Source organism: Xenopus tropicalis, chromosome 7 (assembly GCF_000004195.4).
Source record: "Xenopus tropicalis strain Nigerian chromosome 7, UCB_Xtro_10.0, whole genome shotgun sequence".
In the NCBI taxonomy this organism is placed as follows: Eukaryota; Metazoa; Chordata; class Amphibia; order Anura; family Pipidae; genus Xenopus; species Xenopus tropicalis.
Genome location: NC_030683.2, coordinates 22,755,421 through 22,762,227, shown reverse-complemented (window position 1 = coordinate 22,762,227; position 6,807 = coordinate 22,755,421). Strand labels below are relative to the sequence as shown.

At 39.8% G+C, this 6,807-nt stretch overlaps 1 protein-coding gene across 5 annotated transcripts in view; it reads left to right on the top strand.

Annotated features, from left to right (window-relative positions):
* The window catches only part of mgmt (O-6-methylguanine-DNA methyltransferase), a 308,175-nt gene that overhangs the window by 90,710 nt on the left and 210,658 nt on the right, over positions 1-6,807 (top strand). The gene's annotated exons all lie outside the window — the stretch shown is intronic.

Below are 6,807 nucleotides of genomic sequence, written 5' to 3'. Positions count from 1 at the left end.
TTCTTTACCGAGCAGAACCTGTGTGGGGGTCGGCAGAGGAAACGATTTATAGGGACAGTTTACATTCATATTATGATTTTTTTTGTTCCAAGACAATACATTCATTTAGGTCAGTAGTGAGAACTTCATATAATGGTGTATTTTTAAATGGTCATATTAGGTGTGATTGCTCTGATGAGATAACCTTAACCGTGTCATTAATGGACATAATAATGGCACATTAGTTGGGAGGGTGCTAATTTTTGCAGAGAACCTAACATATCTCTCCAACCTTATATTATCCTAGAAAGATACAACATCAGAAATGCTTTTTCTCCTAATATATAACTGATCGTGGTATCCTCCCTTTAGGTCTATGCACACATTGCAGTTTGAGGCATTTGACCTGTTTCTTTATTCCCGACCCAATATGTTACCTATAATCACTCTTTGCTGCCCCCTATTACTCGATTTGTGAGTAGTAATATTTATGAAAGCCCTTGATCATGCATCATACGTTTTGTATCATAAAACCGTGTGAAGTTATTTTCCATGATACCCATTGCCAGCAAAGGAGCTGGTTTAGGATGTTTTGAGCAGGAAGAACTAAATAAGATGTGGTGATCAAAGAGACTGGAAATTCTATTTGTGCCAAAGGCCTTAAGGGAAAATTAGTGATGATAACCTCTACTTACAAACAATGCCCACTTCCCCTTTGTGTATGAATATGATCTGCCCTCCTCTGTTGCAGCTGACATTCCCGTGAAAACGTAGCCACAACATGCCAGTATATGTTCTTTGTGCTCTCCATCATTAGGCAGTTGCAGGCTAAATATGGAACAGAAGGATGAAAGCAAAGCTTCTTGCCATTTTGCCAACATATGTATATGTAGATAAAACAACATATTGCAATCCTGAATGTTTACATGCCAGTGCTTTGTGCTGTGCAAGATAACATTATTTGCATGCTAACAATACCTGCTGTTTCACTCAGGGCAAGAGCGGAAACATATTTATAAAGTGCTGTTTAAAAATATCTTTAAAATGTTCAATACTGTCACCTACAATATAACGTATTATAACAAAAATAGCTTTCATTGTGATTAGGAAGGTGTGGTTTAGATGCCTCACACGTAAATAAATACTCTTTACCTCAACAAATTAGCAGAAGTTACCTCATTTTGTATAAAATATGGATGAACCCAGTCCAGGATTTGATCCAGATATGCCCAAATTCATACTTTTTTTAAACAGTTCATCATATAACACCATAATCGACAAACTGCAGGATTGCCTAGACTAAAGATCCCCATACACGGGCAGATCCGCTTGGCGATGTTGCCAAGCAAATGGATCTTCTCCCGATATCCCCACCTACAGGTGGGCGATATCCCCACCTACAGGTGGGCGATATCGGGAGAATCCAGGATAATTTGATCGTTTTCAAATTATAATGACGGGCATAGGAAAAGTCGGTCCGGGAACCGTATCAACGAGCCGCTGTGGTCCCAGATCCGACTAGATTTTCTAACCTGCCCGATCGAGATCTGGCCGATTTCAGGACAAATATCTGTCGGGCAGGCCCGTCGGTAGTGCCCATACATGGGCCAATTAGCTGCAGAATCGGTCTAAGGGACCCATATTGGCAGCTAGAATTGGCCCGTGTATGGGGACCTTAAGATGGGATGCTCAGTTCTTTTAAACTCAGGTCACCAAACGCACCCTTCAGTCTAGTAGTCAATAAAGAGATAGCATTGTTGGTTTTCATAGAAACTCTGCTCTAGCTGTGCATCTCCTGTGCTGAGCTCAGTTACCATTACAGTGATCAATCCAAGCAGGACTTTTTATCAAATTAAGTTCTGCCTGTGTAAGCCTGCATTCTTTATTGCATAAAGTTTACATCACATATTTTCTGTTTGCAGATGTAAGTCACTGAAGATGTATGAGAGGCCGCCCGGGTGTAAACTGCTATTTGTTTTAGGAAAATTTGATGCTGCTGGTAAACGGAGGGGATATATGCAATACAAATGGTGTGGTTTGGGTGGGGGACATCTGCCCAATTTATATACATGGTAGGAAAATATAGGGTTTAAATGTCCTATAAGACTTCTCAATATGCAGTAAAGTCCTAGTAACATACCCACACAGCAATACTGATGTTATTTAATATGTCTAAAGGGGCTAGCAAGTTCATATGTTCCCAGTCTCATGGATCATAATAGATATGTTGGAGGATGTGCAATTGTGGCAGAGAATATCAAACCAGTATCATCTGCACTTTAGCATTGGTGCCAATACTTATGTACCTTACACCATTGAGGTGGACTTTGTCACAGTTTAGTTTTCCTCACTGTTAAATAGTCACTGGGAAGCCTCTGTTTATTGGAACCTTGAATTAAAGGGAGTTTCTCATTTGCTGAGGCAGGTTGGGTTAATATTGCACCGTTGGTCTTTTTTCTCTGCAATATCTATAAGAACTAGCATTGTGACAGCAAAAACCAGTCAACAGATATAAACTGAACATTTGTTATTTGGGGCGCTGTATCTTTATTTCCTTTGCTTGATTTACATCAGCATTCATTAACATGTTTCAAGACGTGTTACTTGCTTCTCTCAGATGTTCTTTAAACGAGCGATCTCTGAAGACTGCATCGATCCTATTTATCAAAATTACCTTAAATTGCTTTACTGGGACAATATTGAAGCATCTGAAAGATGAACAGGATGCAAGAGGAATTATCACTCTGTTACTTACAATGAAGGCTGAGGAGCGTTATGTGGCTTGAATTTGAATCTGTTAAATAAGCAAGAAATAAATTACCATGTACTCTGTCAACATGTCAGTTTGGTCATATATGTTTCATGTGTTGCTGATGGAGAAACACCTAGGAGTTCATTCAGTAAGGCTCCAATAGACTTTTACGATGGAGAAAAGAATGATACACAATCTCTGCAAGGTGCTGTTTCTTATAGGCCACTTATAAATATGTTCCGCCACCCTTTCAGAGGTTACTCTACCTGGAACTTGTCCTTTCTCCAAATGCACCATTTTCTGTCGTAGCCTGCTGCCAGTGTTAATGTGTGAGGATATATTAAGCATAAAAGTAAATCTCTGCCCATACAGTGCTGCTCTCTCAGTTTACAAACCCGATTCTCATTGGTCACAAAAGTCCTCTTGGAGCCAAAGGACAAGGTTAGAACAATGACCAAGCCCTGTAGGCATTGAGAACCTTGACCAGGTCACCAATTAGGCATATGTCACCCACCCATGTGCTGTCAGGCGCAGACGCTACAGTTCTTCGCCTACTAGATCAGCATAGAGCAAATATAATATGGGCAAAAATGAATTGTTTTGGCCCCATACATAGACCAGTGTCAGGTTATTTTAGAATGCCCAAATCAACTGCCTAATACAGTGTCTTCTTTTTGGTCAAAAGATAATGTGGGGAGCAAGGTGGTGAAGAGGGAAGCACTGCTGGCTTTCATAGGTTCAATTCCACCCAGGGCACTATCTGTCCTGGAACATATTATAAATATTTCAGTGTATAATCCCACAATTGATAAAGTATCTCAACAAAAGACATGTGGGGTCCAGGTGCACATGCCCCAGACCTACAGTTTGAGGAGGATCATACAATGGATTAAACAGCTGGCACTAATGGATCCCATGAACAGGCATATGTAGATAAAATGCAGACTTTATTTAGGGCAAACAGAAGAAAACATATTTAAATCCATGGCACTATCTGTTTTGGTTTGTATGTTAGTTGGAGTTCAATAAATATTTCTTTTTCTGCACCAAGTGCCTGTGAGTGCGGTACTCTGTCTCTATATGCATTTATTTTGACCTGCACCCAATACAATACATTTATTTTTCGTGTATATGCCTCTGTACTTCGACTTCTAGGAAGCACCCCCCATTTTTCAAGCTTTTTTGTAACCCAAAACATACTAAAATACCCCATGGGGTTTGTCCCTGAGGAAGAGCAATGTTGGTGCTTGAAACCTTGGAGTTTCTTCTATAAAAACTTAATTTTCTGCACCGAGTCCCTGTGGGTGTGGTGCCCTATCTCTATATACATTTATTTTGACCTGCACCCGGGGCATTTATTTTTCATGTCAAGGGCTGTGCTCCTCTCTGTGTTTGCCTGTTCGAGGGATCCATGAGTGGCTGCTGTTTCATCCATGGCACTATCTGTCCTGGTTTGTATGCCCCCACCATGTCTGTGTAGTTTACCCAGGGGTACCCGGTTCCTCCCACAGTCAACCTACAAGAAGGTTAATTTGCTTCAGATAAAGTTGACCATATGTGAATATGATAGGGACCTTGTATTGTAAGCTACTAGGGCAGGAACTAATGTGATGTATAATGTGTGTAAAGTGCTGCACAATACGATGGCATTATATAAAGGATAATAATATTAGTCAGACATTCTCCAAAGAAGTCATGTTTTATGTCAGTTTGTGTCTCATCAGCCATAACCAAACTCCATGATAACTTATTTTTCTTGGCAGACCACTTGCTACAGCCTTAATTATATTGATTGACAGATGGATTGCAGCAGGTTTTTTTTTTTTTTCTTTTTCTTTTTTTTCAGCAGAAAAGTCAAATTTGAAATGGGTCAGTGGTCAAGATCCATTAATCACTTGTTTGAAAACTCAACGAAATAATTGTGCTTAATTGGACCCGAATGAGGTTTAAAGCAATATAGAGAGTCACTTTTCCGATTGTGACATGTATTTTCATCTGAAGTGATTGCAGTTTAATAATTCATTCATGTCAAAATTGATTCCGTAGAGTTAGAGCTAAGTAAAACATTTTCACATAATGTGGTCAAGATTACCAAAGTAAGCAGAAAAGAAATAAAGTGGATTGGAATGGTTTTTAGCGGAATATGAGCATATTAACACAACTCATGCTGAATGGTAGTGTATAAGCCCTGGGATGGATATTTGATATCAAATCCTAATACCCGCAGCAGTATGTAAGCTATGCACAAATAGGGACTCAAATAAGTGTCCATATTGGCAAATTATGTCTTGGTTGCAGCAATTGTTTCTTGGTGGATTTGTGTGAAAATGGCATCGCTCCTGGCATGTGGCATTAAGGGGCATATTTATTATGCTGTGTAAAAAACGGCAAGAAAATTCGCCACACATCGCCAGGCTTCGCCGTGTAAAAATGGTGTAAAAACGGCGTAATTGTTTTACACGTTTTTTTCTTCCACCGGAACTTATGGAAAAATATCCGCCGTTTAGATGGCAATCTTTTCCATTTATTTTACACAGCTTTTTACTCCGTTTTTTCAGCGAATCAGTTTTACACAGCATAATAAATACGCCCCTTAGTGTGGTATAAGTGCCCAATTCAGTCAGTTGCAGATTTGGATGCAAGGAACAAAATGATTTCTGGAATTTATGCTGGTAATTACTCAATCGCCCTCAGTCCATATGTGAAAAGTAGCATTGCCACCTTTTTAAAGGGAAGGGGCTGGCCAAGGTGGGGGGGGGGGGTCAGGTCCAAGAGTGATTTGTGATGTAAATGGTTGGGCTGTGATGTCACAAGGCGGTGCCATGACGTCAAGAGGTGACCAATCGGGAAGGCATTTGGAGAGTTTCTAGGAGCTAGGAAGGGGAGAATAGGGGGGATTAAATGGGGGGTTGGCTAGGCTGATGAAATACTGGTGAGGTGGCAACCACTGTGGGGGAAGAGATGTAACCTCCTGTTCTGCAATCCTGAAGGGCCATACTGATACCAGACTGCCATACCCAAATACTGCTCTGCCTATAGTCTTTTGCAAATCTCTTTGTTTTTTTTTTAATTACAGTTTTATTTGAGAACTGTATCCTTTTCAGTTACTAATATTCAGACTATTTGTGAGTATAATGTATTACTGATTGCAAAAAGCAATTTCATCCTATGTTTCCATATTCCCAGTGTCTTTGTATGTCTGAGCGATTGTTCCATGAGGGGTTAACAAGAACTGTATTGGTTCAGTCCTTCCATTGTGCCCCCTTTTAAATCATATACAGTTTCCACGAGTTCCTGTTTCCATCTGCAGATTCAACCCCCCCCCCCAACAAATACAAATATATCCTTAATTCCTATGAGATATGATCAAATCACATTAATTATTTTCAACACATTTCTGTTCAAATAATGATTTCATTCATTTTGCAACAGATACAACAAAACCAGGGACTTTTCAGTGAATTTGCGATTCAATCAAATCCATGTTTTAATTAAAAAAGGGACCTAAACTGATGCCCTCTAAGCTGGTAGCCCTGAAAACTAATAAACCTGCATTTATCTGTGGCTTTTATTAGCCTGCGATGCTATAGCATTTTGCGTGCACACAACAAATAATGAGGCGCTTGTAAAATCGCATTATGTCGAATTTTTCTTTGTTACCGCAGTCACATTTGGATGGAATGAAACATTAAGGGAGGCTGATGATTTGACATTCACAAATACCGAGGATATGAGTTATTTATGCTGGAATGTTGCAGCAAAGTCCTTATCTGCATGTGGCACTAAACAAGGATTTGTTGTGGGATTTGAGAGGGCTGCCTTGTGCTTCAATGTTAAGCACCCAAAACTCTAGGGGACTGGCACTAATTTCCTCTCTCTCATAAAACAAAATAGTATTCATAGCAACTCAAGTGGCTTGACATAAGTAATGATGGCATATGCAGGCGAAGATTACCAACCCTACAGTATAATCAAGGTGCTAGGTACTAATGCAAGTTAAATTGAGACAATAAGGCCGAAACTTGCATCATGGGATTAGGAGAATCCTTGAAATGCTGACATCGGAATATCCTGAC